Genomic DNA, 13,067 nt, shown 5'->3' with positions numbered 1-13,067 from the left:
CATCATTAAATCCATCGCGACGAGATCTTCGAAACTAGATCTCATATCAATATATTTCGACGAATTTTTTTAGGGTTAAAAGTTACCATGTCTATTGCACATGAATTGCCAGGGTGTTTACACTGAAGTTGCCATGATATGTTTCAGCTATTTTCTTCTACATTTAAAAGTAAATTTTGACATTTATAAAACGGAGATTAAGAAACTAGACTTGCCATGAATCATAAACTAAAATTGCCATGATACATGCACTTAAAATTGCCATGGTTCACAGAAAAAATAATTTTCATGGTCAAAGTACTGGAGTTGCCATCATCAAAATACTAAAATTACCATGCTCTACAAACTGAAATTGCCACATGGCAACTTTAGTTTAAGTATTATGGCAACTACAGTGTAAACATCATGAAAACTTTTGGGAAAAAAGATTCGTCGAAACATATCAACATGGGGTCTAGTTTTAAAGATCTCGTCGAGACAGATTTAATAGTGAAAACGGATTTTTAATTAGGAAATAAAATATTTTTAAGCCAAAACCAAAAAAATTCCTACTGATGTCATATGTTCACATGTACCAAAATGAGTGATAAAGAAGGCGTGTGGACAACGGGGCTGTTTGGTTGGTGCCCTGAGCACCATGCCTAAGAAAATTACGTGCCTGAGTGTAGCCTGAGATTGCTGTGCTTTTAACCCGACTAGGCAGCTCCGGCCAAGTGTTGTTTGGTTCGTGCCTGAGCCTGAGAAAATAAAGAAGAGTCAATTACACTGTTGGTGTCACAACTTGTCCTGAATGTTCACTTTGGTGCTACAAGTTGTGAGATACGTCAAAGTGGTGGAAAAACTTGGCTCAATCGTTCGCATACGGTGCTTTTCTCAGCTTCGTACGAATCAAGCGCTGACTAAGCAAGACAGCGTGGCGCGGGTCCCATTGGCAGTGATCAGAGGCCGTGGGCTGATGCGTTTGGCATGAGTTATCTCATAAACCCCCTCAGATTTCACGTCTTTGACAAATAAGCCCCCGGGTTGGCTGTACACAGGTGGCCTTTCCTTTCTGCGTTATTGACTTGCCTGTTCGACTCCCTCGCCTCAAGCTTTCCTCCTGTCAATCGTTTGAAGGCGGCGGTGGCGGTGATCTGTAGGACGCGTTGATCGGCGACGTCGACGACGATGGAACCCCGCCGGCGAGCTCCCGGCGAGGCAGCCCTTGTATACAGTAAGCACAGCCCCAACTTTCCCCCTCTGTAGCCCCTGTTTTTTTGTAGGGTTTCCATCGGTTGGTTCGCCGATGACGAATGTTGAGTTTTGTGTTGATTTCGTCCGCGGATGCTTTTTAGATGGCGTGACGTTAAAATCCCCCCTCGCATTCATCCGTAGTGTCGTTTGTCTCTATGGTTTAGCACGGGCTTAGAAGGCCCCTTCTTTTCTGCATGAACAAATCGGATATTAGTTAAAATCTGAGTGCTTCAGTCAAGTCAGTGTATGTGCGCACAACCCTACATTGTATTTGCCAATCTGTACTTAACTGAATTTGTCGACACTTGTTAACTGAATCTGTCGACACATGTTAACAGAATTTTTCGACACTGCTATAACTGAATTTTTCGACACTGCTTTAACTGAATTTTTCGACACTGCTATAACTGAATTTTTCGACACTGCTATAACTGAATTTTTCGACACTGTTTTAACTGAATATTTGAGCAGGTTAACTGTAAATAACATGTGCATTTTTAATTAAATACTTGACAGGGCTTGTTGTCTGCTCTGTTAATTGAAAACTAGATATTTGCATTGCCTTGTTGAACAGAATTATAATTGTAATGGACTGTTCTTTGTTATCCGAATATGTTTATGCACTGTAGGTGATTTTGATGGATTGTTCACTGTTGAGATTCATCACAAGGGATTTTTCTGTGGAGCTGGCAGCAACAGGACATACATGGACTATCAAGTTGATTGGTTTGATAGCTATGATACTGACACATGGTCTATATTGTGGATTGAAGATTTTCTTAAGCAGCTGGGTATGACAGAGATAGTGGACAACATGAAGTGTTTTGGTGTCAGCCTGGAAGGACACTTAGTGAAGGAATGAAAGAAATGAAATGTGATGCTGACAGCCTTGCAATGATAGCAGCTAGTACACAACACAAGAACTTATTGCTGATCATAGACCATGGAGATACACTGAACAATTTGGTACGAGATGATGTTGTAGTTCAAGGGGTTCCTGAATTGCCAAAGGTCATAACTCCAGGGAAAGACAAGGGAAAAGAACAAGCCACCTCACCTAAAGTTGCAACTGTGAGAAGTAAGAGGAGTAAGAGGAGGGCAAGGGGATTGTTTTCTGAAGGATCATCTTCGGGATGTGCTGATGATGATGTTGACGAAGAAGACGTAGAACCTGCAGTAGATTCTGAGACTGATGAGGAATTTTTTGACAGTGACTATGATGTAGAGGATGGGGATGATGATTTATTTGAAGATCATGTAGACAAAGAAGTGGATGATCACAGAGAAAGAGTTACAACATGTGACTATGAAACAGAGCTAGCAGAGGATGCTCTAGATGACCCTCACATCTTGTTATCCAAAGAAGAGAGGGACAAGTTGAAGTACCATTTCAAAGGTTTCAATCCAGAGACAGATCTGAATGCTCCTGTATTTAAGTTAGGAATGGTGTTTGGTAGTGTGCAGGAGCTCAGACATGCTATAACTTCTTATAGCATAAGAAACAGAGTTGCAATAAAAAAGACAAGAAACACAAGCACTACAGTTGAAGCAATATGCAGTAATGCTTGCCCATGGTACATGAAAGCAGTGAAGGACAGCAGGAAAAACAGCTTCATTATAAAGAAGTATTGTGATGAGCACACTTGCCCTAAGTCATGGAACCTTAAAGGTCTAACTGCTCCATTTTTAACCAAAAAATTCAGAGATGAGTTCAGGGACAATGAGAAGATGCCTTTGAAGAAATTTGAGGAGAAGGTTCAGCAAGAGTACAATCTCATACCAACTAGGACCAAATTAGGAAGAGCTAGAAGAGATTCAGTGAAGCAGATTAGAGGTGAAGATGATGACCAGTTCAAGCACTTGTGGGATTATGGAGAGGAGTTGAGGACCACAAACCCTGGCAGCAAGTTTTACCTATGCACAAAGGAAATTTTTGATGACAAGACTAAGCAGACAAGAGAACACTTTTCAACTCTATACTGGTCATTGGATGCTTGCAAGAGAGGATGGCTATTGGGAGGCAGACCCATCATATTTGTAGATGGATGTCACATTAAGACCAGGTACAAAGGAAATTTGCTAACAGTTGTGGGTATTGACCCTAATGATTGCATCTACCCCCTAGCATTTGGGATTGTGGAAGTTGAGTCTACTAGCAGCTGGGAGTGGTTTTTGGCAAGCCTAAAGGATGATCTAAACATATGTAACACCTCTCCATACACAATAATGAGTGACAAGCAGAAGGTATGCTCCTGAGTTCATTCACTTTACATGTACTTTATTAATTTAGAAGTTTGTAAACCATATATTGATCTGATAGTCAATCTTGTATGTGATGTTCAGGGTCTCATTGCAGCAGTAGCAAAGGTTTGGCCAGATGCTGAACACAGGTTCTGTGTCAGGCATATGTACCAGAATTTCCATAAGCTACACAAGGGGGAACAGTTGAAGAACAATCTTTGGGCAATTGCAAGAGCCACAAACAATCCTACATACATGAAAGCTATGGAAAAGATGTTGGCCGACAGTGTGGGTGCATACAAATGGGTAGAGAAATGGCCTCCAAAGACATGGATTAAAGCCTTTTTTAACCCTTTTCCAAAATGTGACATTCTACTGAATAACATGTCTGAAGTATTTAATAGGTTAGCTTCTAATTTAGTATTGTGCTTCAATAGTAATTTTCCAATATTCCTTTTTTCAGTTTCTATTGTACTGCATTAACATGTTTTTTCTTCTTCTTATGACAGTTGGATATTGCCAGCAAGAGAATTACCAATTTTATCTATGGTGGATAACATAAACAACAAGATAACAGCAAGGATTTACAACAAGCAGAAGGAAGTGGCCCTGGATAGGAAATGGAGTGGTAGATTGTGCCCTAAGATTAAGAAAAAACTTGACAAATTTACTGACTGGGCTGCTAATTGCATGGTATTTGGAGCTGGCCAGAAGGTTTTCAAAGTTGTGTCAATGAACCATTCTTACATTGTGGACTTGAACATGGAAACATGTGACTGCAAAAGATGGGACTTGTCCGGAATTCCATGTCACCATGCAATAGCTTGTGCTAGAGAGGAGAGAATAGATCCTGCAACTCTAGTACATGAATGCTACTCTCTGGATTCTTACAAAAATGCTTATGGATTTAACATAAAGCCAGTGAGAGACAAGGAGCATTGGAGAAAGATGTATGGAGTTGATGTATATCCACCTGTGTACACTAAGGTCATGGGAAGACCAAGGAGGAATAGGAAGAAAGATCCAGAGGAGAAGCAGATGAAAGATGGAGGGAAGAGGCTGTCAAAGCATGGTGTGTCCATGCATTGCTCTTTATGTGGAAGAGCAGATCACAATAAGAAAGGGCACAACAAGTGGGAGGAGAACAATAGGGATGCACCTCAGCCTGCAGAAGATGATGGAGATGATGATGATGCAGAGTATTATGACGATCCTTCAATCATTTCAGTAAGATGGAAGCAACTAAAATTACTATAATGTTTTCTAAATTTTACTCCCTACCTCGTAGCGTTGACACTTTGTTTGCACTCTTTGAAGAACATAATGCCACATACAGTGCACCCACACATGGATCCTACTCAAACACCAGGGTCAATGGTGTTTCTCATGCAACAAATGGTAAGGATTTTTCTACAAAACATTAAATTCTGATTTCACCATGCAAAACTCTATCTGAAAATTGCTGCATTGTTTCATACTTAGGAGAGGAGAGCATATGTGCCAGTTATGGATCATGGACCTCTTCCAGAATCAGCTTTTGTTGCAAATGCTAGAGATAGCATACCCCCTCCCAGGGTTACCACAACAATGGCAACAGGCAGGGTTAGAAGAAGAGGGGTGACAGAAGACATTCCTGAAGATGTCCCTGAAGCAAGCTACCAGGCAGCTGAAAATGCAAGAGGGAGAAAGAGGAGAGCAATTGGAAGAGGCAGGGGAAATGTCACAGGAGTAGGCAGAGCACCTGGGAGAGGAAATGGGAGAGGGATTGGGACAACTAGTGGGAGAGGGACTTGGAGAGGTCGTTCCAGCGGGACTGGGAGAGGTCACATAGGAGGTAGGACGGGACCAGGAGCTGGGTTGTGGAACATCATGTTTCCACCAGATGAACCTAGATCATATGTGCGAGCCGAGGAGGTCCCAGTGACACAAAATGCACCACAAGAGGAGTGGCTTGATGATTTCCAGACCTTATAGAGCAAGCTGCATATCAAATTAGTTCATGAATGAACTGGAAAAAAATGCAATCAAGTTCATGTATGAACTTTTGTTTTTTGGATTGTTAGAACTAAATTAGCCCTTTGCTTAAGTTGAAACATGTCAGGAGCTGAACATATCTTTTGGTAGGATGCTCAAATGAATATGATGCTATCCTCTCTAAATTAGTTCATGTATGACTTCTCTGAAGATGATATGATGCTATCCTTTGCACTATGATTAGTGTGAAGATGATATGATGTTATCCTGTGCTCTATGATTTCTGTGAAACTGTTTTCTTTTCTGAAATTTTACTTCATTTCATATAGAAATGCTTCCTGTGGAGTTTTTGATATGATGCTATATTCTGCTCCATGATTTCTGTGAAACTGTTCTGCAAATTCTATTTAGAACGATTTTAACAGTATGAGAAATAAAAATGTGGAGTTTTTTATATGATCCTATATTCTGCTCTATGATTTCTGTGAAACTGTTGTGCAGAAACCTTGCTATGCAAATTCTATTTAGAACAATTTTAACAGTATGAGAAATAAAAAAAATGGTGGTTCTAGGACTCGAACCAAGAATCTGTAGGTGGTACTGTTTTGTTTGTAGCCAGTGGGCTACTATGCAAGTTCTGAACAACTTTGAAAGCTCTCTTATGTTAAAACAAGATATTTTGTTGTTTGTCTGTCAGTTATAAGGAAAGGCCACCTGTGTACAGCCAACCCGGGGGCTTATTTGTCAAAGACGTGAAATCTGAGGGGGTTTATGAGATAACTCATGCCAAACGCATCAGCCCACGGCCTCTGGTCACTGCCAATGGGACCCGCGCCACGCTGTCTTGCTTAGTCAGCGCTTGATTCGTACGAAGCTGAGAAAAGCACCGTATGCGAACGATTGAGCCAAGTTTTTCCACCACTTTGACGTATCTCACAACGTGTAGTACCAAAGTGAACATTAGGACAAGTTGTGACACCAACAATGTAATTGACTCAATAAAGAATGGTAGGTGCAATGATTGCTAGCTGCATGCAACATGGGTGAACCACTGATCAACCATTAAAATATATTTGCATGTGCGTGCCTGAAGCTCAGGCCTCCGATTTTGGCGGCCTGACTCCGGCTAATTGTGTGCCTGTGTGCTCAGGTCAGGCTAGCTATAAGAATGCTCAGGCTGCCAACCAAACAAGGTTCAGGCTAGTGTCCGGCTTTCCTCTGGCCAGGCAGATTTTTCTCAGGGTAGCAACCAAACAGCCCCAATGTGCAAGATGTCACACGTGTGGGCGTTAGTTTTTTCCTTTTGTAATTCATCTTCATCATTGTACTACTCGAATCTACATATATTGTATGTTCTCAACGATTACAAGGTGCATGCAATAACTTTGTTAATTTTAAGATGGTGTGCCGTCTCAGTATGTTATAAGTGCTTATAATGATAGAATGTACGTGGATGCATGTGCATGTCTGTTAACATGTGTGATTGTACTGTGTGTAAGAGCAACTTCAATGGGGCGACCTATTTTGTCCGCCGCCGTCCGTTTGTGTCGGCGCGGACAGAAAAGACGGCCCAATGTGCCAACACAAACGGACGCGTGTCCGCTTGGCGTCCGCATGGCGACCCATTCCCGGCCCAATTTTGAGCCGGATTTGCATCGGCGCGGACACGAGACGGACGCGCGCGCGCTTACTCTTCTCCTCGGGCCCGCTGGTCGGTGGCAGCCATCACCATTCCCCCCCCCCCTTTTCCCCAAAAACACTCCTGCCCGTGTGCGCTCCCGGCCCAACCAGCCATGGACGACGCCATCGACCTCGACGATGCCGCCGGCCTCGCCTCCCTCGCCTCGTCCGGCGGCCCCGCCCCCTCCGGGAAAGGCAAGCCCCGTGCCCGCGCAAGACCGCCCCCGCGACCAAGCCAAAGAAGGCGCTGATGCCTGAACCGCGGGCAAGGGAGTCGGCCAAGAGGAAGGGCTGGAGGCACGTCGCGAACGCGAGGGATGAGGCCGCCGCGCAGCAGGAGGTCACCAACGCCCGCGTCGCGGCGACAACGAGGGAGGCGCTCTACATGCTAGGGTTAAACCCTAGCCAGCACGGCCTCGCCCAAGCCGCCGTCACCGCGGCCAGCACCGGCTCGTCGGCGTTTCCTCGGATGGTGCTGCCCAACTCGCCCTGCGCGTCGGCTTGCAACCCGGTCCCCGGCTTCCACGTCTACCCGCAGGCCTCCCGCCTCTCCGGGGAGTGCTCGCCCGACGTGAGCGTGGTCACGCCTTCCATGCCCGCGCTCGCGCCCATCGACCTCAACGCCACCCCGGTGGCCGGTGGCTCGTCATCCGGCGGCGCGAGGAAACGCGCGCGGCAGATGCCAGCCGCCGTGCTCCCGCAACCTGTTCGAGGAAATGTTGCCCGCCGTCGACGAGGACTACATGCATAACCTCATCTTCGAGGGTGGTACGCCAGCCGCTGGCTACGATCCCGACGAGACACAAAGCTAGGACAGTCGCGGCGCGTTCACGCCGGCCGCTGGCTATGATCCCGATCAGGCGGCCTTCATGCGTGATCAGGTCGGCATCGACCTGGACGGCTTCCCCCTCGACCACGAGTTCCCGGACGACTACGGACTAGAGGAAGAGGACAAGCGCGACATCGAAGTGGAGCCTTTGTTCGAGGACAAGCTCGCGAACCGAGCCGCCGGTCCTAAGCCAAAGTGCAAGAGCAAGCGCACGAAGGCATACACGGCGGCCAAGGACAAGCTTCTTTGCAAGTGTTGGCAAGACATTGGACAAGACCCCAAGACAGGCGCCGAGCAAAAGCATTCAGCCTTTTGGATTCATGTTCACCGAGAGTTTCATGAGCGCAAGAAGTTTCCGCCTTACCAATTTGTGAGCACGCGCGAGTGGGTCTCCATTTTCAAGCGGTCGAGGGTGATCCAACAAGAGTGCAACAAGTTTTGCGCTACTCTTGAGAGTGTCAAGGCCCGCCCCGTGAGCGGCATCGGCATGCAAGACATGGTATGCTAGCAAGCCGCCCTCTTTTGTGTCCTCAAGTTCATCCTTTGCGTGTTCATTTGCATATCACTTGCCCATATGCTTGCATGGAAACATTTTGTAGGCATTTCAAGCTTTGGAGGCATTCAAGGTTCAACACAATGGCAAGTGCTTCAACCTCTCCCATTGCTATCAGTTCATCAAGGACGAGGAGAAGTTCAAGGCGCAATATGCCGCACTCAAGTCGCGTGGGGGGAAGAAAGCCGTGGCGGATGTTGGGGAGGGCGAGCCGGCACGGCCGCGGGGGAAGACCAACTCCAAGAAGGAGGACAAGCGAGATGCGGCCACCAACGCCTTGATCGCTGATACGTCTCCAACGTATCTATAATTTATGAAGTATTCATGCTATTATATTACCCATCTAGGATGTTTTATATGCATTTATATGCTATTTTATATGATTTTTGGGACTAACCTATTAACCTAGAGCCCAGTGCCAGTTTTCCGTTTTTTCCTTGTTTTTCAGTATCGCAGAAAAGGAAAACCAAACGGAGTCCAATTGACCTGAAACTTGACGGAGCTTATTTTTGGACCAGAAGAAGGCCATGGAGTAAAAGAGTTGGGCCAGAAGAGTCCCGGGCTGCCCACGAGGGTGGGAGGCGCGCCCACCCCCCTGGGCGCGCCCCCTACCTCGTGGACAGCCCGGAGACCCCCCTGACTTGTTCCCGACGCCAAAACCTCTTGTATATACAGAAACCCCCAGAACATAACCTAGATCGGGAGTTCCGCCGCCGCAAGCCTCTGTAGCCACCGAAAACCAATCTAGACCCGTTCCGGCACCCTGCCGGAGAGGGGAACCCTCTCCGGTGGCCATCTTCATCATCCCGGTGCTCTCCATGACGAGGAGGGAGTAGTTCACCCTCGGGGCTGAGGGTATGTACCAGTAGCTATGTGTTTGATCTCTCTCTCGTGTTCTTGATTCGATACGATCTTGATGTATCGCGAGCTTTGCTATTATAGTTGGATCTTATGATGTTTATCCCCCTCTACTCTCTTGTAATGGATTGAGTTTTCCCTTTGAAGTTATCTTATCAGATTGAGTCTTTAAGGATTTAAGAACACTTGATGTATGTCTTGCATGTGCTTATCTGTGGTGACAATGGGATATTCACGTGATCCACTCGATGTATGTTTTGGTGATCAACTTGCGAGTTCCGTGACATCGTGAACTTATGCATAGGGGTTGGCACACGTTTTCGTCTTGACTCTCCGGTAGAAACTTTGGGGCACTCTTTGAAGTTCTTTGTGTTGGTTGAATAGATGAATCTGAGATTGTGTGATGCATATCGTATAATCATACCCACGGATACTTGAGGTGACATTGGAGTATCTAGGCGACATTAGGGTTTTGGTTGATTTGTGTCTTAAGGTGTTATTCTAGTACGAACTCTTGAATAGATCGATCAGAAAGAATAACTTTGAGGTGGTTTCGTACCCTACAATAATCTCTTCGTTTGTTCTCCGCTATTAGTGACTTTGGAGTGACTCTTTGTTGCATGTTGAGGGATAGTTATATGATCCAATTATGTTATTATTGTTGAGAGAACTTGCACTAGTGAAAGATGAACCCTAGGCCTTGTTTCCTAGCATTGCAATACCATTTACGCTCACTTTTATCGCTTGCTACCTTGCTGTTTTTATATTTTCAGATTACAAAAACCTATATCTACCATCCATATTGCACTTTTATCACCATCTCTTCGCTGAACTAGTGCACCTATACAATTTACCATTGTATTGGGTGTGTTGGGGACACAAGAGACTCTTTGTTATTTGGTTGAAGGGTTGCTCGAGAGACCATCTTCATCCTACGCCTCCCACGGATTGATAAACCTTAGGTCATCCACTTGAGGGAAATTTGCTACTGTCCTACAAACCTCTGCACTTGGAGGCCCAACAACGTCTACAAGAGGAAGGTTGCATAGTAGACATCAGTTAATCGCAAGCGTGGATGGCATGATGAATAAGAAGGACTCAAGGGAGGAGGAGCGCCGACGTTTCAAGGCGGAGCAAATGGACGCTTTCATGGAGATCCAAAGGAGGAGGCTTGAGCTGGACGCCGGCAAGCAAGCCAAGATGTTCGATCTAGAGGTGGAGAAGCAAGCCAAGATGTTCGATCTAGAGGTGGAGAAGCAAGCCAAGATGCTAGAGATCGAGGCCGCCAACGCCAACACCAAGGAGAAAGAAGTGGCTCTCGTGAGCATGATGACCGGGGTGGAGATCATGAAGGTGGATCTCAACACCGTGTCACCAAGGAAGAAGCCATGATTCGAGAAGATGCAGGCCGACATGCTCAAGTTCGACGACGAGTGATCTATGGCGGCGAGTGCCATCTTTTTTGTATGCCGGCATGACCACGGCGTGGTCAAACTCAAGTCCCGCCCCTTTTTTGTGTGCTGGCATGTGTGTCGGCTGGCTGGCGAGTGCGCCAGCATGAACTGTGGTGATATTTTCTGAAGCCGCCATTGTATGCCAGCGCTGGCATGGTGCCGGCATGAGACATGGCCGCTGGCATGATCGGTCGCGGGCCTTTTTTTTAAAAGTTGAATGCGGACATGAAATGGGTCGGCGCGTTGGGCGCACTGCCGACCCAAATGCAAAACTGGGCGGACGCCGGGCGGGCGGCCGACCCAAACGGACAAAAAACGGACAAATGCGCCGTCTGTTTGGGTCGGCCCGTTGGAGTTGCTCTAAAGAAAAACTGACGTGATCAGGCCGTCTAAGGGCAAGGCCATTGCGTGGCCTCAAAGGTGATGCCCCATACGGCAACTAGGCTCGGATGCCACGGTGGCAGCAGGACCGTTGCTTGCATGCATCAGGTGAAGCTTGCAGAGGAGGTTGGCTCTTCAATGGAAAAGAAGGAAAAGTAAGAAGGGAGAGGAAAAGAAGGGGATGAAGAAAGAAAAAGATGAACACATGGGGACCAAGGATGATGCGTGTGAGGCGGCACCACCATAGCCATCATTGGACTAAACGTATGTGAGCAATAGCCTCAATTCTCCCACGCCTACATGTTTGATCGAGCATATGACTTTTTTCGCTTCCATTGTTCATCACGTCCAACAACGCAAAGCAGGCGCCGTCACCACTGACCAGCGTATCATATGTCATCCGTCCATGGTGGCAAAATTTCGTGTTTTGACCCTTTTGGCGTATAAAATCAGGATCTGACCCCGGTATGGAAATTTTTTGAGATTTGACCCTTTTAGCTACCGCCGAAGGCCCTGGCGGTAGGTACGTATAGGCTACCGCCGCCCCTCATGGTGGTAGGTTCCGTTGACGGCCGTCTGGCCGTTAACGGGCGCTGACGTGGCAAAGGGACCTACCGCCGCCAGCCTTGGCGGTAGGCTCCGACACCCTACCGCTGAGGTGTCTGGCGGTAGGGTCCTGGAGGATAAGGTTTGGTGGGGTCCACTCACCACCCACCCACTCCACTCATCTTCTTCCCCGAGCTCTCACTCTCTCCCCTCTTCTCCCCCACCCAAGCACCCACTAGACCCCCCCTCCATTGCTTGAGATTTGCCCCTTGGATCGAAGCCATTTGCATCACCCAAGGTACCTCCCCCATCCCCCCTTCATTTGGTTGGTTCAAATCATCTACTTTTGTTGGAATCAACAAGTTTTGCAACCCCCTAGTTCTTCCTCTAGTTTAGCATTTATTGTGCATTTATGGTGTATTTATGGTTGACCTAAGTAATATGTGTCACTCTTTGTTGTGGCAAGCTAGCGTAAGTGTTAGGGTTAGGGGTTTAGTTAGGTTAGGGTTAGGGTTAGTGCTATGATTCAGGTATACTAGTTGTTAGATTCAAAATCTTATATTTTAGATAGTTCATCCATATGAAATGACCGGTCCATGGATGACTCAATTTTTTTCCATTGTTTTTAGATGGATAAACTAGTGAATGTGCATTATTTGGACAAGGCGGCTTTCATGGATGGAAATGCCGACGAAGGGGAGGAGGCCATGGTTTTTGACACAAGCCCGAGCTATGATGATATTGTCGTGAAAGTGAGAAGCGTCCTCGATTGGATTAACCCAAGTGATGGTGTGAAGCTTGTTGGGCGATATGATGTGGGAGTGGGAGTAAAATCCCGATTAAAGAGTATGTCCATCACCTCTCAATTGCATTGGGATGTGTATAAGGAGAAAGTTGAGGGATCACAAGACAAGTCATTAGAGTTATTTGCCACAAAGGTTGAAGTTCCTCGGCCACTACTCGACTTGAACCGGAATGTGTCCTTCCCAATACATGATGTTGTCGTGGTGTATGACCACAGTGCGGCTAGCCAACCACCAAGTAGCCAACCAAATGAAGAGGACATCAATGCTAGAGCCATAGTTCTTCTAGGTGATGATCATGTTGGAGATGAGGCCGTTGCTCATGTTGATGAAGATACCATTGCTCATGTTGATGGAGATGCTATTGCTCAAGATGATGTGTATGCAGAAGAAGAAGAGATTCATTACATCCCATTGGTGACTTGGATGTCATTGTGCATCAACAAGACATGGACCGGAACCTCCCTTATAGCCGTATGTGTAGGTATGAGTCGGATGATGAGGGTCCACCGGAA

This window comes from Triticum aestivum, chromosome 1D, assembly GCF_018294505.1.
Source record: "Triticum aestivum cultivar Chinese Spring chromosome 1D, IWGSC CS RefSeq v2.1, whole genome shotgun sequence".
Lineage (NCBI taxonomy): Eukaryota > Viridiplantae > Streptophyta > Magnoliopsida > Poales > Poaceae > Triticum > Triticum aestivum.
This window is presented reverse-complemented; position numbering follows the sequence as displayed.